The sequence below is a fragment of the Bombus pascuorum genome, chromosome 10 (assembly GCF_905332965.1).
Source record: "Bombus pascuorum chromosome 10, iyBomPasc1.1, whole genome shotgun sequence".
NCBI lineage: Eukaryota > Metazoa > Arthropoda > Insecta > Hymenoptera > Apidae > Bombus > Bombus pascuorum.
This window is the reverse complement of record NC_083497.1, coordinates 10,418,528-10,442,880: the sequence shown is the minus strand read 5'-3', so window position 1 is coordinate 10,442,880 and position 24,353 is coordinate 10,418,528. Positions and strand designations below refer to the sequence as shown.

At 44.1% G+C, this 24,353-nt stretch overlaps 1 protein-coding gene across 12 annotated transcripts in view; it reads left to right on the top strand.

Moving 5' to 3' along the window:
- LOC132911461 (transcription factor Sox-2) overlaps positions 1 to 24,353 on the top strand; it is a 360,539-nt gene that overhangs the window by 167,947 nt on the left and 168,239 nt on the right. For 5 of the 12 annotated variants that reach the window (XR_009659001.1, XR_009659000.1, XR_009658998.1 and 2 more), the window contains one exon: positions 20,992 to 21,033. The exons of 5 other annotated variants lie outside the window; for them this stretch is intronic. The gene's annotated coding sequence lies outside the window, so the exon portion shown is untranslated. Of the gene's footprint in view, positions 1 to 8,411; positions 8,543 to 20,991; positions 21,034 to 24,353 lie in introns of all 12 variants that reach the window. 2 more of the 12 variants (XR_009659004.1, XR_009658999.1) reach the window with 1 other exon arrangement.

Below are 24,353 nucleotides of genomic sequence, written 5' to 3'. Positions count from 1 at the left end.
GTTGCACAAAAACGCAAAGCCCGGACGAGTTGCCGTTTATCGGGAAAGGCTGGTGATCGTCGGTCCTGTTCTTGTGGGCCGAAGAATCGGAGGTTGTCGCGATTTTCCCGACCGTAAACTCGCTCGCCGCCGACGTACGACACTTATCTACCTGCCGCGTATTCGTACGTGCGTAATTTAATAGATGTGGTGACATCGGTCGGATTATCGGCGTACAGCCGCTTTTATGCGGACACCGTTGGCCATAGAATGGTGTTAATACACCCTGACGTTTTCAGTCGACGTCCTTTGGCTGTTTCTTTTTTTTTTCCCCAGCTACGCGATAACGTTATCAGCTGCCACCGGGAAACGACGCGGTGAAAAAGAAAGGAAACACGCGACGATTGATAACAAGCTGTTGTGGTGAATATGATGGGCAATTTTCAATTTCCAAACTCCGTTTCTACATTCATATAGAGATAAGATGCAGTTATCCGTATTTGAGTCACGTAAGCTTCGATATCCTAAAGCTTAAAATTCAATCGCGAAATTTACATAGAACAATCGAATTTGACATACGATGGCTATAAAATGTACTTGCGCGTAGCATTGTCTTTGAACGCAGCATCCTTCATCAGATTCTATGCATCTCATTTCTATGGTGTCTTTTTGTAGTCACACGAAGGTAGTACTAAATGATATGAAACTTGATGTAGCTACTTGAATCCAATTAATGGTGTAAACGTTATAATAAATAAAGTGGTGTATGTTTCTGTAGCTATTACACGTATATCAAGTTTGATTATTCTGCAAAGTTCATGATTGAATTTTAATTAATAATATTTAGCTGATTATCGAAGCTTGAATGATACATCTATTTACTTTACTATATATGGAGACACGGTGTCGACTTTGACAGATAACGACAGAATTAGAAAACGATTTTAGATTGAGCAATAAAAAATATGGAGAACGAAGAGAAGATGACTCGAATAACAAAGTCCTTCCGCAAGCTATTTTCTTATTTATACCGTCATTTCTTACAGAATATCTGCTCTGATTCAAATAACCCTTGTCCTATCTTCTAAACATTCCACAATCTTCGGCTGACTCAATGATTATCTATCTCTTTATCTATTAACAATAACGTTAAATGACAAGGCGAATCCTTATCATGGAAGTGACGCATCGTCGAGAACGTTCCGATAAATCGAGAAACGTACGATGTGGATCGCGCGTAAGGGAAACTCAAGAACTCCCTCGTTCGATATAGTTTTCTATATCGGTAACACGGCCAAGTTATTGAATCAACGCTATTGTAGACGTACACCGTGACCACACCATGCGACACGAGTAGTAGGACGACCGGTAAAGAGGCATGGGACCGTGACTACATGAGACGATCATGGCATTCAATGTACTCACGCCGCGGCTCATTGTGCCCCACTTGACTTTATTGTCGGGGCCCTTTTGTGCCATTTCGTCCTCTCTTCCTCGCTCTCTTTATCCCCATCATCGGGGTCGTCCTATTTTCCCCGAGTCGAACGCGACAGAACGAGACTCCGACACCCGCGATTACTTTTACTCTCGGACACTGCTTTCTTTTGTCCGGTTAATTATCCCTGTTTCGTGCGCGTTAACTATCGGCCGAGATTTCTCAAACCGCCTTCGAATCTGATGACACGGGGGATTGAACGTTTGACGAGGTGTAAAAGCAATTCCTTGCGTGTAACTCTTTGGCAATGTAGCTTGTGCGAGACTCGAGCAAAACGTTAAGAATTTGTTGCATTTTTGACAAAGGCTGGAGAAGATATACTTTTCATGCTTTATAGGAAATAGTATTAGTAATTGTACTACGTAGGATGACGTGGGTATTGAGGCAGTTAGTACTTGTTACATTTGTCGGTAAACACAAAAGTATTTTGCTTTATTTAGGATACTATCATATGTTGTAACGTACACTCGATACATGGTTAATAATAAAATGATTTAATTTGTATGAAATATCAGTAGGTGTCTTAATATGTATGGTAACTATTCTTCTAATTATTCTTCGTGATAATTGTTTTCTAAACTGTCCGTTCCAAATTCCTCGTCTTTATTACACACTACACGTGTCCATTTTTCAAGCCATTCGCGATAGAGCTCGACAACTGACGGAAATTCCTGGTTTGTGAATGCATTAGTAAGCTAAATAATTACAGGCGTATTTTGTAAAATATCGACTACGTGCATTTCTACGGATAGAGCCCGGCTGCTACATTAACCCCGTGTCATGTAGCAGTTGTACCGTATTCCTTGATTTTTTTTCTACAGCGAGTTGCACGTGCGTCCGACAGGTATCTATCTATTCGGGTTTTTGTTCCGTGGCTCGCGTTTTCCATATTTCGCTTTCGTTGTCTTCTCGACCGGAGAAAAAAGCCTTGCCGCGTTGCACGCTGCGTTCAATTTTTTATTTTACAATACGTGACGTTTTCGGTGCGGAATGAAAGGGTCGTGTCTGCCGTTGCCGCAGTTCGAAAAAAAAAACCCAGCTTCGAATTTGTCTCATTGTCTTCTCTACATACCTATGTTCGTACCACGGCTAAATCAACGATCTCCATCCTCGCACTTTTCTCGTTAATTTTCGCGATAACGGCCGGATCTATGTATGTCCTTGTGCCCGTAAACGAAGCTACACGCTAGCGCGAAAAAAGATCGCCCACGAGGGGTGTGGTTCACCCTTGTCCATCAACGCGGTCACGAGTAGCCCCATAGGCGCGTCTTATAGCGCCTCATAGGGTGGAACTACCATGGGGCATAACCGCGTTGCTAATCCGGCGCATAGTTTATACGTCATTAAACCTTATACATCGAAGGGTAGTCGTCAGAGGTGGAAGGGTGGCACGCGAAGAATCCGCGGACGTCACGACGTATATTGCCGCCTACGGCAGTGGTGTGCGCCGCCTTTTCTATCAGAGGGTGAAGGGGGTGGTGGTTGTGGTGTTGCTAGCAGGGCAACGCACAACCCTCCAGGGAGAGCTGTCACGTCGAATCATCCCCCGGAGATATGACAGAGGCCTTCTACCGACGACGAGGGTGACGTCGATCGGCGGTCGACCCCGAAATCGAGATTAAATGTCCATCCACAGTTCCCTCCTCCGCGGCCGCCTCCCACCCTTGTCGCCACTTTGCACACGAGCTCGGTGGCGATTTGTTACGTATTTTTCGGAAAATTTGTCGATACCACGAGCGATTGTTTAGAGGAACGGAGACTCCGCGAGAATAGGCTCTCCGGGTTCTCCCATGAAGAAAAACGTGGATAAACAGTAAATGCTCTATGTACTATATAAAGAAATTCTTCAAGAATTCACAGACGCTGTGTCGTGAAATGGAAACTAAAACTTTCCGCAGAATTTACGTATGTCAGCGTTTTATAGGTGTCTATCTAGGCGACAGTGCATGATAGTATACAGTATCGTTGATATATCGTTGATATATTCTGAGAAAAATCATCCGCTTCAAACGATTCTATTTGAACCAAAAATTTCTACTTGACAATGTTCGGAACAGCGAAGAATGCACAGTAGAGACAGAAAATTTCTTATTTAATTTCCTAAAACCGCGACAAATAACACATACTGTTTACTGTATTATATTTTATTCCGTGTAAGACAGTTTTAATCACTCGTTTTTCATCGAACAGTCGTTTCTTCGTTTCGCGTACAGAGGAAGACCGCTCTATGATTTTAGTCGAGGGGGTGGAAAGAAGGAAGACGGTACAGCGGCGGAGGGGGTGAAAGTATGGAGAGAGGTTGAGCGAGGAAGACCGTGCAAAGGGCATCATTCTAATTGCCCCGGACTTCCTTTCATCCCCTTTGTGCGACCCTCGGGTGCGCTTCCTCATCCACCCTCTCCCTCGACCTCCCTTCACCGTCCACGCTGCCCCCTCCTCCCGTACCGACGGCTCTAAGTCATTTCTGCGATTAATTTTTCCTTCCAATTTGCACGCGGCAGTAATTAAGGGGCTGGGGGCGCAGTACATCATCCGGCGTTTCGCCGATGCTACGGTTAAGGGGGTTGGTTTCACTGTTCGCGGAGCAGACCGGCCTTCTTCGAAACAATGGCGGCTGTCTTGAGTGGTGAGATAGGATTTCGAGACTCGAAAATCCTCGTGTTATCCCGTTGGATAAATATGGCCTGCCCTGAAATTGTACCACCGAATTTTCAACCCTCTTAACGATCACGAAATTGTTATAAATTGAAACTAATTACTACGTCAAGCGCTTTAGTATTTTCGTCAGAAATTTTGAAACATTCCATGTATATCGCGATCTCAGCATCTTCAACGCGGTCCATGTTTTCTTCGTCCAAGGAGACAGAGTGGTTCCGAGGAAAAATATCGTCGATTTGAAGTTGAGTCCTGAAACTCGGAGGATCTGCTACGGCGGCGGCGGCTCTTCGAGGTGTTTAATAACGATAATGCCCGAGATAGGGTGGTTTCGAGGGTGGCTAGGGGGTAGTACACCGGGTCGGGACTTGGTTCATTCACGAGCTCGCTCGTTCGTGCAGAGTTCTTCCCCGTGAATGCGTTGAATGCCTTGCTGCCGCTTTCTCTTTCTCCATCCCTCCCGCCGGGACCGCCTCGTTTTCCTCTTTTTTCAACGACTTTGTGCCACGCCGTGCATCCATCTCTCTGTAGCTTCGGCCGTGTTTGCGTTTATGGGCTTATCGCTATCTTTAAGAACCACCGGCGACCGGAAGTATTGTACGCCATCCTGGTAGGTTCCGTCGTCGAGGCCAGTCTTCCATGTGTCTTCGATAAAATAAGAGTAACCACGCGCGATAAACACAAACCACAGAATGTGTACATATAACGTATAGCTTCATGGAGAAGAAAGTCGAACGCAAGCCCAAAAAAAAGGGGTAAATCACGCGGACGAGGATGCAAAAAGCCACCCTTGACCTGCTCGTCAGTGAAAGAGACGTCGGTGTGAAATGGAGCAGCCGAAAACCGTACAAGCCTCGGCTAAATGAAAGCGTCGGGATCCATCACAATTAAGTGACGATCCCATCAAAATCGGGAAGCGAGTACCCGCGAAACCGCGGTCTTGTAACGTGCGAGTGATAATGCAGATTCCTGGTATAATCTGGCTACATGTGCGTGTGGAAGCGGAGCCTGTGAGCCTTGTTGTTACGACTTTCGCAGTAACTAGAGGGGGGGATCCCGCGTTTTACGATACACGACTGGTACACCGGATTTCAGCGTGCGAGCGAGCAAACGCAGGCAGAAAGGGAGAACACAGAGTTTCTCTGGCTGTTGGAAATCGACGAAGCGGTGTGTCGGCTAGCGGGGAGCTGGATTTTCCCCGTGTGTCTGTCGGTACGTCCGTCCGTTCGTTCGTTCGTTCGTTCGTCTGGCTGACTGGTTGGGTGGTTGGCTGGTTGGCTGGCTGAGTTTGCTGCCGTTGCATCGAAACATGTAAGTCCAGGAGGGCAATAATAGATCCCACAATGCCACGCGAGCTTTTCAGGGCCTCTCGTAGGTGGTGTGGGATGTAGGTGGAACGTCGGACGGGTTAGGAGGGGGTGGTTGCCGCTAGCGTGGCCTACGAGAGGGGATGGAAACGAGGTAGCTCATCAACTAATGGCCCGGACCGGAACTGAACTACCTTCTCGTACGGACTCGTCTACGTTGCCCCCGTGTGGTGCACGTGTGTGCATACGTCTGTGGATCCACGCGTTCTCTCCTTCTCTTTCTCTCTCTCTTTCTCTCTTTCTCTCTGCTTGTCGCTTTTCGTTGATACTCTCTGCCTCGCGGAACCCTTTTTCTCGCTCGTACACACGCTCGTGTCATCCATCCGTCTCTTGCGTCGCGGCGCTCGTCGCGACGAATAGATACAGTATGTTCGTCTTGCACGACGTCTACCAATCTGGATTGCACACGTGCTACTTCATTTTGGATGTTTAGCGTTATTGCTGGATAAACCGCCTCTAGCGATGTTCCACTTGCGCGGAGAGAGGCAAGTGGTTCAAACATTCGTGAAATCTGGTGTGGGACGGTAAGCATCCTCGTGTAGGTTTTCTTTGGCTCTTCGTGCTAATATAAATAATGGCCATTTCAGATGTATGCAACTGCGCAGGATTAACTGTACTCTTTATGAAGATCTTTAACTTTCATCTTCTCTCCGCTATCTTATTTTAGGAAAATTCTTCGTAGGAAATTAAAACGAAGGTCCTTTCGTATTTCTTTCAAACTTAAAACATTTTCTGGCGATAGAAAAATACGATTCGATCGGTTATAGTCAAAAGCTACATCGAATTGATCCAAGGTCCTGAAGCTTTGGCTGTAATGGGTGTACCGCTGAAAAATACGTGTTCCCTGTTACGGCACGATGGACGAACGATAGAATAAGATTCAATGATCAAGGGTGATCCCATACAATGATCTAGCATAGTGGGTCGTGCCTGGCATAACTAGATCACGTCAAGATAAAGTCTATCGTAAATAGAGTTCGTTGTTTGCCAGGTCACGAGACAGAAGACCGCATAAGAAGAAGGAGAAAACAAGGAGGGCCTGGTTGAGAGGGTGGAAAGGACGAGAAAGGAGAGTCCTGATGGAAGGACGCGGCGCGTGAGAGTAGGACGATGTACGGAGAGATTGGATCTGATCAATATTCATGGCCCGCTTGTAGGGTGGTTCCGAGCAAGTCAGAGGATGGATTTATGCGAATCCTTCCTTCCGATTCACCCTGCAAGAACGAACCCTTTTTCTTTGGTATCACGATTCCTTTGAGCCTTTGCGCAATGACAGGACCAGCTTCCGTTACGGTCATCCGACTTTAACGCTCTTTTGCCTCGTGTTGTTTTTTTCATCGACGGATAATTACGTTAAATAGCAGCCTGTAAAGCAGGTGAAACATACCTGAAACGTAAACGCTGCAAAGATTCTCGAACTTTTATTCCACATGAAAAATTGAAACGAAAAATCATGCGTAACGATGAGAGTTTCTTCGTATTTTGTCCAAACGGAAGATACTTTTTAACAGATTAGGACAATATACATAAACGGATCGGACATGACCGAAAGAACGTAGTAGGGTTAATATCATTCCGAATCGTTAAAGATCACCGCGATCGTCGTAGATGACGCGTAACGACCAGTCCAGGAGTCATCGCCGCGTCCATCGAGATCGTTCGAAGGGTGACTTCAACCCTTTCGCCGTGAAACTTTAAGCGAACGATCAGGGTTAGGGCCGAGGAGTTTTTAACGCTTCGAGAGTTGCCATGGCAACAATGGTAGGCCGTTATTAATCCCCGACGAGAGCGGCGAAGAATAGAGGAACGAAGGGAGAGAAGGAGAGAGGGCAGGAGACAGCAAGGGAGAAGATTCTCCCCAGTTCTCTCTTGTAGCTTCTGATCCTCTCGTTCTCCATCTCCCTTTCCACCACGTGAATTATTCCGTCTCGTTCCAGAGGTGTCGAAGACGAAGGAAGAAGAGAGAAGCGTCGACTGGAATTAGGAGAAGGCTCCGTCATTATAGTCCCATCATTCACTTTTCTTCTGCTTGTCTTCCTTCCTCTTCCTCTGCCGACTTAACCTTGGCACGATGCTTACCTTCTCTTGACCATATCTTACCTTCGCCATTTTTTTCTCTTCTCCTCTTCATTCTCTTCTTCTTTTCCTCGGCTTCCAACCTATCATTGTTGCCGGTGTACAGCCATAGAATCTTTAACCGAGTTTCAACTTAGTCAATAGCGAATATTATAAGTTCTATCTGACAACGTCCGCTGTCGCGAAGACCGTGAAGGAAACGCGAATAGTCGAGCCTCTCGTAAATTTCTACCTGTACTAATCACAAGTAGAAAGCTCCCCGTCTCTTGAGACTATGGCTACAGTGAATGTGTGTTTTAATGAATGAAACACCTGAACGCCGAAATGCATTTACGCGTAAGAATCTATGTACAGGGTGGCGTAAAAGAAGTTCACCGCTTTGTCTTTAATTTTAGATGAAACAACATAGGTATATATCTGGCCATGATAATTTATTCAATTATTTGAATCACGTGAAACATGACATCGGCAAAATGGTCAACTCTAGCCGTTTTACGAATATGTGCCTTTTCAATAACATTTTCCATACCATTTATATACAATAGTTGGCTTGTGTCATTTTCTCAATGTTCAGACTAATATTATCAACTCCTCAATCGTGGTGTGAGTGGGAGCAACGAAGCTTCCAACGCGATCTTCTCTTTCTCGATTTTTGTCTTAATTCGATTAATAGAATCTGCCTGAATCTTTCGCTTGTACCATCAATTTAGAACCACAGCGTATACTCGATCGTTCTCACGTACTCGTGTTCGTCACACCACGCATTCACTGTAACCATAGCCTAACGCGTGTCTAACGATAGAACAGAGAAGAAGCTGTCTCATTGAATCATCCCACAGCTCGGAACCGTGAAAAGTCAATTGGAAGAAGAGGTTGGCTGGCATCGATCGGAAACGAGGCGCGGGAACACGTGTTCGCGGACACCCACGTGAAAAATTGCGATAACGTCCAACGGCAGGGAAAAGGAAGGGTGAGAAAGCGGCAGGATATCTCTTCAAATATTCACGACGACGCGTACACGTCATCGTCGGTCCGCTCTATGGTCACACATCGTGCTCGCGTGTGCACGCAAGTTTCTCTTTGGTTTTTCGCGGTGTATCGCGTCGTTTCCTGTATCGATGCGTCGAGTTCCGCGTTCACGTGGAGGAGTTCATCGGAGACGAGCTTTGTTCGCCGCGCACACGCGCATGTGCAATACGTTTGCACGCGTGTCAGTCGCGTTTTCTCTTTCTCTCTCTTCTTCTCTCCCTCGCGTTTCCTTCCCCTTCCTTTCAGGATTTTTCTACCGATTCGGCGGCGTATTTTTTTTTACCTCTGGATTTTTCTCCACGACCGATCGACTCGCGTCCTCTCCGCGTGTTTCGTCAGCGCATAAAAGGTTATATACGAGCCGGTTGTCTTGCACACATCGCGCGGGGAACGCGCGTGTGGTCCGGGCGGGCGCGCGCTCACACCGCACGGAAAGAAAAGAGAAAAAATTCGAAGTCGAAGGCTCCGTGGCTCGTTATTCATCGACGTTCGGCTCCGGCTGTCAGGAGGCATTATTTACGGGTTTCGCGGCACAGCGAACTATTAATTCGGCCCGATGCAGGTGGTAAATGCGCGCCGACGATCCAACCCGCGTTCCTCACCGCGAAAATCGGTTTCGAGGTTCTGACTCGTTAAGAGGACGCTGTCCTATCGTAATAAAAAAAATCAAAGATTTTTGCCAATTATTCCTTGTAAGGGAGTCAGTTGATCTTGACATATGTGTCGTAGAAATCGTCCTGATTAATCTTTAGAAGGTTTGAGCCATAGCTCATTGTTTGTTAACAAGTTTCTTAGAATTTAATCTTAAAATTAAGATTAATAATCCGTGCAAGACACAATGTTTATGTTAAAATAATATTCAGTGATATTTATTAAACAGAACTACAGAACCAAATGTATATAAGCGAGTGATATGCTATAATTAATAACGTATGCAGATTGTTGACAGTTGGCCTGTTACTCTCAAATTGGACGTAGGTGGTGACCCATGATCCCTTAAATATTTTGAACCCCACTCTCTATACAGTAATGAGTATGATCTGTGTAAGTGTTCTGTTCAAATGCCTATGTGGGTGTCTGTGTAAGAGTATTTGTGCCTATGCGTGTAATATCGTTGTATTCCAACAAAGTTGCTGGTTAACAAAAGAGGTTTGTAAAATATGACACTTATTTTTAATATTAGTAGATATGCAACGATTCCCATAGAATGTATAAATTTGCTTCGTTAGATAGATTACAAATTCCAAAGCCAGATTGATCGACTACGTAAATGGGAAGACACAAATACTGGTTTTGAAATTTACACTGTTAGATTAGCATTCGAATGATTTTGTTGACGAATTTTGTCTTTGAATCATCTAATTATTAAGTGTTTTATATGTCTACCCAGGTAGCCTGATTAGCAAACAAGGTTAGTTAGTGTAAAGTGAGTTTCAATAACGTTGACCTTGGCGTATACCCACAGCAATGTCCTTCCTTGGTAACCTTTAGAAGCTTTAGGCATCGATCATTCTTCGCTGAGAAGTTATCAAAGAAAGAAATATAAGGAACACGAAGCTTCTCTCTGAAAGTTAGCGCCAAAGAACGTGAAACAATCGAAACAGGGTGTAGATATTCTCTACTAGATAGAATGTAGAACATGAACTGAAAAACATCGTTTTCCAAATTTACGTATTTTCTTAATACTTCACGATTTTTTTCACAAATCATCGTGTTACAAATTATCATGTTTCGCAAAGTTATAATTCTGTTGAAAGAATCAATAGGCGTTTGAAATCTGTTTCGCGCAATTTCACTTCGAAAAAGTCAAAATCAACGTACAAGTATCCAAAGAAGGCAAAGAATTTACGAAGAGGAAACAGAAACCAATAGCCGACTGTCGACATAAGGCTGTTAATCAGACACACTCCCCAAAAACAAATAGAGCGAAAGGACTTGAAAGAAATTATCGAGACAGCGGAGCTTCGAAATGAACGACACTGTCGGCTAATAAAAACGAAGTATTCGATTCTATTAAACGTCGACTCGAGGGGAGGAAAGTCCTGTACGTAGCGCTTTGGAATATCTCGGGAAAAAGAACGCGTCGACAGACAGTTTCTCCGCTCGTCCCCTCGATTGATTACTGTGCAAGCCGTGGATGGGTAGGAGTGGAGCGATTTTCGCAGGAAGTATCGGCCGGAAGGCGGGATACGCTTTGAAATGCGAAAGACGTATTCCACGACCATCGTGGGAGGAAAGGAGAGCGATATTTCCTATTTCTCTCTTTCTATCTTTCTCCTCTCTCTCTCTCTTTCTCTCTTCTCTCTTTCTATCGTGGCGGCAGCTCTCACGGAGTAACGTTGATCTAATAACGGGACAAACGTCGCGCGAATCGCATCCCGGACGGGATTTCATTTCCTCTGCCGTAGGATGAGCGGCCGTGAGCGGCGACGCCGGCTATACCGCGCGAACCAGAAGAGGGAAACAGGGAGGACAGAGAGGAAGGATCGATCCTTCTGCCGCGCAAACCCCGTCTTTCGATAGCGTCGCCTCCAGCTAGTTGTCGAACAAAGCGTCCCGCCGATTCGTGCAAGAATTCGCTCGACAGCCGCTTAGACTGTGAAACGCGTGTTATGTAGCGACTGAGGGACGCGTCCTCCGGATTCACCGGGAAACTTTCGATTCTCTACGCTCGCCTACCTTGCCTGACACTTTGGGAAATTGCTTGGCGCGCTGGAATCGCTTCGGTTACCGCGAATCTTCGATTAGCGAATTCTTTCGCGGTTTTGTGCGAGAGAGAAACAGGCTTCGAGAATCGAAACGCCTATACAAATTGTATATTTGTATATTTTTCAAGTAATTCACGACGAAGTTCGCAAAACGTTGGTAATCATTGGTCTGTGAACGAGCAGTAATTTAAGTAAACGTATCATTAATTTACAAGAGTCAGAATGAGAAATCAATGATTCAGGTATCGGTTTTCTTATCAAATTTTAATTTCGAAGACATAGATCGATGTAAAAATGTACAGAGAAGGCGGAGGGTCCAAAACGGTTCTATGATATTTTCATAAAAATATAGAAACTTCTTAAAACTTGCCAATAAATGTGAAACGTTCCACTACGTTTCCTCGGCTAGAGAATCAAATTAATTTCCAACAACTTCCGTTAGAAAATTATTCCAGTGAAATTCCGTTAGGAAAAAATGTCAAGGATTAGTCGGAATAGTGGTCGAAGGGTAAGAGGATGTAATCGCGAGAATAACGCATTAGGACTCGCGACTGGCGGGATGCAGCGGCCGGGTTTCACGGATGAACGAGGGCGCCGGGCGTCGCACCGCCGGAAGTGCGTCTAATGCATCCGTCTGGGGTCACGCGTCATCTCGCTTCCGGCACGGCCATTACCTTCGGTAAAACGTTTCGCAGAGGGGAATCACCACTTGTGCCACCTCTTCTAGGGTTTCTCCTCGTCGATGATTCAGGGTCTCCGACTTATTTCTGCCTTTAACCGAACTAATCTTTTATTATTACACATACTTTCAACCATCCAACAACCTATCTGAGTGCACAAATAGAAAATAAAGAGAAAGAAAATGACATCGAGGGAAAGGAAATTAAAAATTTGATCGAACGATTGATCGTTATTGATTCGACGAAGAAAGAAGATGTTGTGAAGTCGTTTGAGACGAGACAGAGAGTCGAGAAAGGAGCGAAGACCTCGAGTTACTCGAGCGAGTGGAACTCCATGGGATTAGAGAGCGTAGAATGGTGGCCGCGTCGAAAAAAGATCCACTTGAAGGAACGAGCCAATGGGACAAGAGCCCCTTTACCTTACGAGATTGGTCGGAGCATTGTTTTAAGGGAGGCCCGACGCATGCGTGATCCCATGCGTGGGAGGACCGACCACAGTCCACGGCTCACGCTACCAGATGATACACTCGACCATAACAATATCCCACCGACCATTTCTGGGACCGTCGCTGCTCGCTTTGGGCCTTATCAGCCATTTACTTGCTGCTGCATCGAGTCATTTGCGAATTCCAATCTTTTGAAACTGATATTCAGCGCTCTGTATTCGTTAGAAATTCCTCTTTGACACCTGTGGTTGGTGTTGTGAGATTTTTACAAAGAGTCACTGGCCGATGAGTAAACGTACATTCGAATCTTTTGAAACAAAAATCATTATTTTCGTTGAATGGAGGAATCCTATGTCGATTTGTACTTTTCTTTGAAATTTTATGGTTCTGCCAGGGCAAGCATGAAATTGGTATAATTCCAACACCTGTTGTGTTGTCATGAGCGTGTCGTTGTTAAGTGTCGTGCCATAACCGCAAGGTTCGAAACGATTCTCTGCTCGTTCTTGTTGTCACGAGCAATTGAGACGCAAGTGACGATTGAGAGACATATATCAATTAAAAACCATACGAAGCATTCTTTTCCAATACATTCATTCATAAATTTTTGTACAAATTGATCAGTTATTTTGTTCAATACATATAGTTATACTTCATCATCGATCTTGTTCAAGTAACCACTTGAAGAAAAACGCTATATTTTTATTTATGTAATCCGTGACCTAGAGACTGCTATTACGCAGAAATATTCTAAATAAGGAGAGGTCTATGTTATTGTACCCTTGAATATACATTATGTTTTGGATTACAAGGTCTAGGAACAAAGGAGCTAATAAACAGATCTTTATTTATGTTCTTTGTAGCCTTTAGCTAAAGCTATAAGGTTAACTTTTTTGGTAATGTATAATAACTTTTGCAATAAATACATGAACGTGCTCCCTAGTTTTCTATTGTATTGTAACACTAAGAGAGTAAGGATCTGGATCAACATAAACTTATACCTTTGTTTATTTCAATATATTTTTCTATTACAAATTCATCCACTCGTTCTTCTATCAGTCAACCTCAACAGATCTTAATGATCGTTCGTTTATTAAACAATTGCTGTCTTATGTTTATCGATAACGAGCGATTCTATTACATTCGCTCTATTATTTTCATTAATTTCCTATTTCTATTACATAGAATTTCGTTTACGGATCTGGACAAAACTTCTGAATATCCGCTAATTTAATCGTAAAAATGAAAATGAGAGTTGGAAGAAAAAAAGACTCTGATTCTCGGGGAAGATTAAATAGATAATTAATGGCAATAAAAGTTCGAAGAAAAACGACTTCTGATTTTATCTCGGAAACGATTGACCACTCTAAGCTCTTCAAGCAATTCCAAACTAAAACTTCTTGGCCGTTAAGCCCTCGTTTCTTCGTAACGAGACTAATTAGCACCAGCAATCTTATCGTAGCTTGAAAAATCAGCAGTCGATCAGCAGCGTCAAGGGCGATGGTCAAACTACCGTACACCAGACTCTTAATCCCGTCTGGTCGATCGTTCTTACGCTACCAGGAACTATTTTCCTGGCGTGAGCTGACAAAAAGCCTGTCAGGAGGTAAATCGATAATCTTACCCGGTTTTTCGGAGCTTAACACATCCGCTGTTGCTTATTAGCGAAATCTCCTGGCGCGAGACAAAAATGAAAGAAATGTTGGTGAAAAAGAGAGATGCGACGTAGATGGAAGAAACAGAGAAGAAGAGGGTGGATCGGCGGAGAAAGAAAGCTTCGGTCTTGGAGAGGAAAAAAGGTAAAGAAGAGAGAGCACCTGCCTTCAAAAAGGCCGCCGACTCGATCCGTGCCGCCATTGTTATCCATAGTGCACCATACCGCGAAACAAATACACCCATACAACGGCAACCAGCATAACTGCAGAGAGAAAATCAGAGAGGTGAAGTGGCAACGTGGTCGGTCAGATTAGCACTGCTTAGCTACCACCTCTTGCAAGCTCGCGTCGACTCGGTGCTTGCTAACTATGTGCCCTGCACGGACGCAGGTTTCAGATTTTTCTCCGATTTCTTCCTTTTTCTTCCATTCCTCCATTTACGTACGCTCGCTCGTTGTTCCGTTCCTGGTAAATAAGTCGCTTCTTTTCCCCTGTGCAGGCCCTTTCACGGTGCCATTCCTCGTCGTAGACGACGTGCAGCATTGTATTTCTGTTTGCACGTGGTAGACATTGGCAGCAGGCGTTTAAGAACGGGTTAACCGACGGATTAATCAACGATCGGCAATTATTTTCTTGTAAAAAATCGAAGGAGGTTGGGGGGCAGAAAGAGGGTGGGTTTGTAGATGGGTTAACGGGATTAAGCGGCACGCATGAAAATCATCCAAGGCGTTTATTGTTCCGTTGTAAATAATGGTCGCGGCCCCCGGTACACAATGGCGGAGACCGAACCCGCGAAGATTAAGCGGCATTTTCGCGTGCGGGGGCGAGACTGCTCGAGCAGGAAATAACCAACGAGAAAGAACGAAGGAAGCTGGAAAGTAAGGGGCGGAGGGGGCTCCGCCTGGCGTTTGTTTAAATTCGAGCGACTTCCGTGGCCTGAATGAGCCCGACTTTTATGCATTATGCGTTGGCCCGCACGAAAAATCCACGTGGTGACACGGAAACGCCGGGGGTGGAAAGAGGGCGAAGAAAAAGGGAAAGAATGGTGGAGAACAGAGGAGCGCAAGGAAAGAGAAATTTGGAGAGAGTGCCCAGTCGCTCTTACGATGAACGATAAAAGATTTCACTCGGCTTGCTACCCGCTCCCGGCTGCCGTGGATGGCTGGGCTCCGGTTCTGGCGAAATTTCGTCGAGAGTGGTCTCCCCGGGTGAGCGGCAGGGGCGGAGGGCAGGTGAAAAACGCGCGGAGGCAAAAAAAGGGGTAAAAAAAAAGGAAGAAAGGCAAAAAAAAAGGAAGGAAAAATATATAGCCGGGCGCAGACACACGACGCCGTATAGGTACTTAAAAAACAAACACCCACACAGAGGCAGCGCGGACGGAGAAAAAAATCGAGCCGGAGCCATTCAACGGCGAACGAAACAACAATTCGGTCGTCCAATTAATCGCGAACAACGTGCGCCGAGAAGAGAAACGCGCGATTCGAGAAATCGAATGGGCCACGCCGAGCCGCCAATTTTTTTTGCTCCCGCTGAATGGACCAATCTACAAGGATCCTGGACGAAATCTGGGCTGATTTTTTTCTCGCCACCCTCTTATTCCTTAACCCTGGCTGCGCCGAAATTCTCTTCGTTGCGTCTGTATTAGTGCACAGCAGCGTTTCAGAAGCTAGAGAAATCTCAAGCTTTTTAACTCGTCGCCGAGATTAACAACCCTCTATATCGAATATACGCGGAGAACCGGAGAGAGAAAGAGAGCTAAGGAACCATTCAGGAACCTTCGCCGTCGAATTCTTCGACTCTTAGTCGACTTCCTTTCCCTCCGGCGCGCAGCTATCGCGCTGCTCTTTTTATCATTCACCACGATATTTCCACGGCGTGTTCTCGTGGAGGATCCCGAGGAGAGGGTGGCGGAAAGATAGACGAGGACGGGACATTAATAAGCGTAATATATTAGGGAGTCCTTTGTGAGATGCGAGCGTCTTTCAGCGGCGCGTCAAGCCGAATCCTGGCGGGCCGAGTATCACGATGAAAGGAGAGACAGAGGGAGAACCCTCTTCGCCCCTCGAAGGATAGACGAAGAACGACAGTTTGATGATGAAGAATGAGAGGAGGAACGAAGGAGGAGGAGAGGGAGAGAGAGAGTGTGTGTGTGTAGGAGAAGGAGAAAGCTGATCCGCGGTGTGCAAGTTATGTATGCGCGCGAAGAGCCCAACGGGATTCAAAACCACCCAGCATCCGGCCTCGAGACAAATGTGTTCCATGGCGCGAGACAAAACGCGTGACGACTCGTCGTCATTCGTTAAGCCGTTTTCAGGCTTGAACGGCGACAGAAGTAGGGGAAGGGAAGGCTATGTTCGAAACCAATGAAATCTCCGGTGAAAGACACCTCCTTCTGCATTCCTTCTTCGGGGCCGCGTCATTACTCAAGAGGAATACGTGTCGCGAAGGACATTCCTCGCGGCCCTTTCAGAAACCTGTCGAAGGGGATTTCAGCCGGAGACGCGAGCATCCGCGTGGGCAGAATACATTTCGTACGATGCTAGCTCGACCAACCGGCCACTGTCGTCGTTGCTTCCCAACCTAACGCCACCATTTTCATAATATTTCACCAAGCTTCCAGCGAATATTGCGGAAAGTTTCTAACGGAACGTAGTGAGAGATACTTTTAAAATTTGGTTGTAACAGATTCCATATACGTATTGAGATATAAATACTTAAATAGGTGGGAAGTAATGGAAATAAGGATTGTATCGAAATTGTCTATCGTTATATCCCCAAGAAAGAAAAAAATAGTATAGTATATTTAATTCCTGTTGAATAGATATCAATTTTCCGTAACAAAATGCACGTTGTATTATACGGTTGCCGTGAGCGTTACTCGTAATTAATCCAACTATATGACGTAGTCGCAAAAATTGTCCTGTAAAGAGTAATACGTTTTTTTGATATGATATTTTTCATAATGTACATATAATCGTAGATATCTTTGTAACAATTACATAATGAATATTCTCTCACAAAAAAAAAAGAAAGAAATTGAAATGCATTGAACAAAAAAGAATGAAACGAAAGCTGCAGTATTCACCCGATTTCCTGAAAAAAGACAAACACCTACACGGCTCATTTTTGTTACCAATCCTTCGATTGTTCAACAGTTTCTATACCGATTAGTATGCAATACCAAAACCTGTTGAAATTTCGACAAATTAAAATCTTTTCACATACTATCAACGATTAATATCGACGGTTCTCGAAAGTTGAAAAGCTGCTCGTTTCTGTAACACAGTAACGTTTCTGCAGCAAGAACGACGAGGATGCGAAGGGTGCGGAGGCGATGGTTCGGAGGTGGTTGACGGGGTTGACGGCAGGGCCATCCTCGAATAACGCGAAGCGTAACACGTGGGCGCAGAGTGCCCGGAGAGAAGATAAACGGATTACGGCCGCTTTGTGTCAACGTGATCCGCTTCCCGTGCACCCGAATCCCAGCACCGTGCTCGCCGTCCGTTCGTTCTCAATGGGATATTACGCGCTCCAATGCTGGTAACACTGTTCGGTCTGCAGGATGTCGCTTCGACTGATAACCAATTTTCATTACTGTTAATTTAGGGGCCTGCAAGTTGCCGCCGTGAACGCCCGCTCACTCGCGGTCTCTTCTTAACTTTGTCGCTGGGAGAATTCCTTCGGCAGGACCGACAGCTTCTGATCTTTCAATGGGCCTTTCAGTTCTACTCATAAATTAATCGGATATTTGACTTGCTATGATTCGTGCGAATATATTGGTTTCTCATAGCTTCGACAGGCAGAAAATGTGCATGTTTATGTATTTATGTCGAATGCAAGTGCGAAGAAATGAATATGAGCGTATAAAAATACGTAAAATATTAATATATATAGTTATAGCTATATATATTGAATTTGAGATATGAGATAGTTTTATTGAAATTCAGCCTCCGTATCAGTATCTATAGGAATATTTTTCAAATTCATGTAAATCCGCGTAACTGTGTGAGTTTGATAAAGATTGACAAGTAATAAGAGTAGGCGTAGATTGCTGCGAGAGATTTAATTGAATCTTTTCGCGCAGACTACAATACAACAATAGGGAGGGCAAAAGGTCGAAGCAGCTAGATCGTATTTAATTGCGAAAGCGTGGTAACCAATATGACACCCACCCGTCTGCGGACAAATATCTTTAGCGAAATGACGAAAGTTAACGTATGCTACGTACTTGGAAAAGTTCTCCAACTGCGTAACTCTTCTATTTTTACTACTCTTGTCCGCTCCTGTATTGCGGAAAATAAAAATTGTCCACGAATGGTGGTCATGAAAATAATTGCGCGGCTATTTCCACGGTAAGCTCTTTGATCCAGCAGCGTAAAGCAGGGCATATAGCGAGAGCTCGGCAGAATGTCGCACGACTTCCGGACGATCAACTGAATCGTTGTTCTGTCACGCGACAAGGTGACCCAGTCAGGCCGCTGGATGACAGGGAGACGAGGCCATTGTGCGACTCAGGATCGGTAATAATCGGCGTCTAACAGTCTCTCTCGCTAAAGACCAGATGGAGCAAAGACAGGTAGAGGGAGTCGCTGCTGGAAGGAGCGACTTGGAGGGAGACCCTTGATGTAGATCCATCGCATTCCCTTCTCGGAGGATATCTCCTCATTGTACTCGCCCCTTAATCAACAGCCCCGTGCAGTCCTCCGTGGCTGTTCGATGCTTATTGATATAGCTCACCCCCGCCTACAACCGTCTCTCAGAGCCACGCATGAATCTGCGCACGCGGAAATTTGCTACGTGTCCTGGAATTAGCTTTGACTCGATGCAAACGAGCTTTTCTTGCTCGTTGTCCAACTATTACGAAATGACGAGCGATATAAATGCAACCACGAAATAATATTTGTTATCAGATAATAGTTGAACGTTTGTTTGAGTTATACATCTGTAAGTGTACGAAAATTTGTAGGTTATTACGAGAAATCAGTAAAATATTACTTGTTGATTGAAATAATTAGCAAGAGGGTGGCGAGCTGGATAAGTTAGAATAATAATTTTTCACGATACCATTCATTTCTGTCTATCGAGATATAACATAAAATTCTTTTGATCGCGAGAAATTGTTTCTCATTTGGATTCTAACGTCAACTTTCGCTATCTCTTCGTTTATTTTCTCTTCTCTAATCGTAACACCTAACATGTTTAGCAAGCGGAATCCCTTTTACTGCTATGTTAACTCTTCGTACCATTGTATTCTTCTGTATACGATCCAATAGATTGGTAAAACACGTGCGATGCACCCGTGCAACAAGATTCCATGTAACGAAACATGTCCGCATCGGGCTCTAGCGATAAATCTCCCATTTTGAATCAATTCCCCTTCGTTTCACGTAGAAAAAGCAAACGCAATTTCACATTTAAACACAGAGTTTAACAATACACGTCACGATACGGAAGACCATCGCCGCTTAGACGTATTATAATTTTATCTTGAAATATTCTGCGGCGATTGCGCGATGAATGCGATATCGCGTGATGTGAAAATTTAATATTCGATAAGCAATATTTGTTTCGTTATTAATACGCGTCGAGTATAACCGGGCATACGATCGCACGGCGCGCATAGACCTGTGGGTTGAATGGGCGTTTCGTGCGCCCACCGTCAGGTATTTGCATGACAACGGGGATGCGCGTATGCATCCCTGTCCTCGGTACTCGCTAATTAGCCGGTACCACATACCGGCGCGGATTAACGAGAATATTGCATTTTTAATAGAGTTCACCCCCCCCCGCGGTGTGCCGCGGCCAGATGATGATGGCAGAGAAAGAGGGCGAGGGGTAGCAGAGCAGAGATTTCAACGACGACCACGGTGCATAGATCGTTGTATCTAAAGCACTTTGATGTCCTTCTTTGTAGGGTCTGCAAAGTATCAGTTAATAATTCCCTGAAATAGATCAGACAGATGTTTGACATTTTTATTACGAGACTTGTGCTTCCTTCTTATTTATGTTTTTAAGACTCACTATTTTATTTCTCCGTTTATATTTCCGAAGTAAAACAACAGTCTTGCGAGAAGTTCGTTGTGTTTTAAATAGTCAAAGAGGTAATAGCGTAGAAAATAAAAAATTGCTTGCAAAAGCTTTAGCGGAAACGTTTAAACCTGCTAAAACTGGCATGAACTGGTATAAGAGACATATAAAACGTCCCAGTAGATTTCGACAACTATTCGCCAGTTTGAGTGTTCGTAAGAAAATCGTACAGTATATTCGCTTCTTACAAGTGAAACAGCGTCGATTTGCGAATGGTTCGACTGTGTCTTCTTTTTTTTTCTCTTTCTCTTTTTTTCAAGGAATCGTAGCGATTGATGTAGGAAATCGGAAGAGCTACACACCGACCGAATGTACAATTTTTCCGTGGGTGAGGGGGATCGATTTAGAGGCTCAAAGAAAATCCCGCGTGCATCCCCGGGGTCCAGGCCGGTAGTCGGTTGGTTCTCTGCTTGCTCGTCCGCTCGACTAGCTCCGCTGATTGCTGCTGCATCTTTGATGACCTCGTCCAGACAGAGAAGAGGGTGAGGATCGGGGCCACCCCTGCACGGAATGCTGTGCAAAGAGTGAAATGTTGAGATTGATATTTTAACAGACGGATTACGTAAGAAGGGCCCGCGCGTACGGGGGATGGGAAACTCGAGTGGTTTGCCTGAGCGAATAGGACGCACCGAGGAAAGTGGATCTCGGCTGGCCACCCGTTGATGAATGTTTCATGGGACCCTGACACGATATTTAACAGATCATGCTCCGAAGGACATCGTAACCTTGCGAATTTCCCTCCTTGTTACTCATCAACGATCTCTTCTTAGTTTCAAGAACGCTGCCATTAACTTTGCAATTTTCTTTTCGTTTACAGATTACCATACCCTTGGTCGTGGTCGCGAAAATGCCGCTTCTGGTGAGTGATGATTTACAGAATTTCCTTTCTAATTGATAATAGGAAGATTGACAAGAATTTGACTCACTCGTTTGTAAGTACGAAGACACCGAAGTATTCATCTTATTAAAACATGAAAAATTATTAGGAAATTATTAAATTTGATAAGAATTGTTATCTCGTTTGAGACCTGGAACTCTAAGAAAATTCATCTTAAAATTCTAATATCTTCGAGAATTCTCGTTGAAAATTAATTCAATCGAAGAAAATTCTTACTAATTTCGAATTAATAGTACGATTAGCAGATTCAATATATGTAGGTAGAGTTGAAAAAACAGCTTGAAATTTTTGAACCGTAGTGTATGCGCATCTGTATCGAAAACGACGCCTGCTTACTGCTGCAATCAATTTTGTCATTCGCATTACGTTCGTTATTTTTTGTTGCATAGATTTTTCACGGTTTCCTGTTCAATACGACGCGAATTTTTTCCATAACTTTTCTATCGAGGATTGTAGCGATCAACGCACAGTTTTCCTATTACTGTTGCATGTAGTTTCAATAGGCTTTTGTCGAGTATTCTAAAATTTCGAAAAGTCTGCTTGATCGATTTACTAAATTTCGTTAATAGTCGCGTTTTATACGAGGCTACTAGATGTTCTGATACTTACATACGTATTAACGAAGCTATACTTACCCATTCAAAATCAAAATCACGTCAGTTAATGATAGTTGATCCAACTTTTGCCTCTCGACTCGCAAATATTCTCACAAATATCATTCGTATCGAATGAGCCGTTGCAAATATCGCAGCGCAATCATGGAAAATCACCGCTTGATGAGTTGCTGACCCATCAGACACCTGCACGCGATCGAAGGTGTAGGTCTTCCGGCGGCGAAATCAAAGCGAGCCTCCGCCTCGCAGCAGCCAACCTTGCTCGTCCGTGATTCTCATCGGTTTCTAGCTCTATATATAGAGAGAAGGAACGCGTATGAGCTGGCTATCAGCCGGCGAGCGGTTATTAATCGATTCGTTGGCCGAATGGTCCGCGGTACTTTGACCTTGGTAGGCAAGCCTTAAAAACCGGCAAGATGTAAATCGTGTACGTAGGTGACCATTATCCATGAGGGAGAACCGCCGCCATTAATCATCGAGTATTTAATTTACGCGCGGTACACCCGCGCCCAAACCGTCCAAAACTCGATCGAGCTCGAAAATGTCGATTTAATCTTCCCGCCTTCTGTTCCCCGCCGTCTTTCAACCTTCGAAACTCACTCGGCCGTGTTTCGACCTTCTTCGTTCAGTGTTTTGCTGCTCTCAAGACAAATTGTCGTTACGAGTACACTTGGGAATTTGTTTTCTTCCGTTCCTTTTCTTCTTCTTCTTTTTTTACGATGTTCGATTATGTAAAATATATCTTGGTCTTCTTTAGCAAAACTTCTCTTTCGCCAGGAAATTTACATTACGTTTCGTAATTCAATTTTCGATGTAAAACTTAAATAAAATAGGCCTGTGGTGAAATATTCAAAACACCATATAATTTAGTTTTTCATCGCGTAATTGCAACATCTACTTATATCTACTTAAACGCTATCCAACATCTTTCAAGGAATCTTTTTTCCTTTCAATGAATGAACGACATTTAACGCTATAATGAACGTCAAAGCGTCTACCTAGTTTTTTTTCTGATTTCTACGTAGAAAGATATATTATCCAAATATACAGATAACTTGAAAAGCAATTACCAGTAGCATTCTTCAATAATATTTTCATCAGTCGTCTAGTATACTATTTTCATTCGCGTTCAAAAATCTATGTACACGGTCCATAGAATAGCGTTCCGTGTAACTGTACTAATTACAGCAGCCCCATTGTATTCCTTGTAATAGCACCAATTATGTCACTTCGGCTTCCAAATATCGTTACGTAACATTCCTCCAGCATCTTCTTGCGTTGTAGTTTGATACCTTAAAAACTTCATAAAGAGCAGATCGGGTTTACGAACGAACCGTGGATCACAGACGGCGGTTCAATTAACCGGCATCGAGATCGTTCCGCGTCCTTAAAGCGAAAGACGCGAGAGGAAAGCGTGGGCGAGTTGGAGCGCGAGCAAACGCTGTGCGTTATTAATAACCGATAATTTAATACGTTCCCAGCCATCCAGCGTTGCTCCAGCGCGCTCTCGATTCTCCTTCTCGTGCCTCGATACTCCTCCGCGCGTACATATGTATCAAGCATACCTCCGACGATCGATCCGACCTGTAGACGGGGCTCGTCTATAGGTATTGATCTAGCGACGACTCGAATGAAACGATGCCACTGATCCGTTTTTGCCCGCGATGACGTATTCCTTGGGACAGGGATATATTTATTTGCAGTGCAGTCTGGAGTTTCTCTCGAGATCGACTTCTTATTTCATCGAACCTTCCATTGCCAAAGATTTCCCCGATGAGTCGATGCGCATCGAAGAATCACCTTGATCTCGCGATCGTTTGGAATTTTTCTTATTTTTCATTGTCCTGTTTTCTTTTTCTTTTTCCTCCTTTTTTTTTTTTTTTTTTTTTTTTAATTATGCTTGGTAATTTGAAATGGCAGGAAATTAAGGAGAGAGAGAGGGAATATGCATTTTGTTTGCTAGATCGTAGCGAGGACGCGTTTCACGGTGACATCGCGGATGGTGTAAAATCGCTGGAGACTCGCCTTAAATATTGTAGCATCTCATTAAAAACGGCCGCTTCGACGCGTCGTCGAATAATGACGCTATTCCCCGCGGTGAATTCGCGCTAGCGACGGCTTGCCTTTCGTCAATAAGCCGTCGCTCAAAGAACCGTGTTGAACAATATTATTATTAAACAACGGCGAGCTTTCGGGTCGGACGGGGGAAATTACTTACAATGATTCATCGTGGTATTTTTTCTATTTTGCCGCTAGAATACATAGGGGGAAGTAAGGAAGATCTGCCAAGACCATCTGCATGATTTTTTAAACTACGAAACTCGCCGTTGAATTGAGAAAGCACGTAATTTTTTCACAATCGTTAAGGTAAGGGCAAGAAGCTTGTTTGCTTTGAAGAGAATCAGCTGTCAAGAAAATGTGTATTTTGTATAATAGGAGTTCGAGTTTGTTAAACCTATTAAAGTTCTAATTATAATATCGTCCAAATATATAGACTTTACATAGGCGCGAGAAATTTTCATCATTCGCTTACCATTAATTGGTATATTTTAGTAACGTCATATACATTACTGTTAATATAAATCGATTGTATTGTCCAGTTACTTGTAATTATAAATAGTGACGTATATCGATTGATCTATTTCCTTTTCGACGTGAATATTAAGA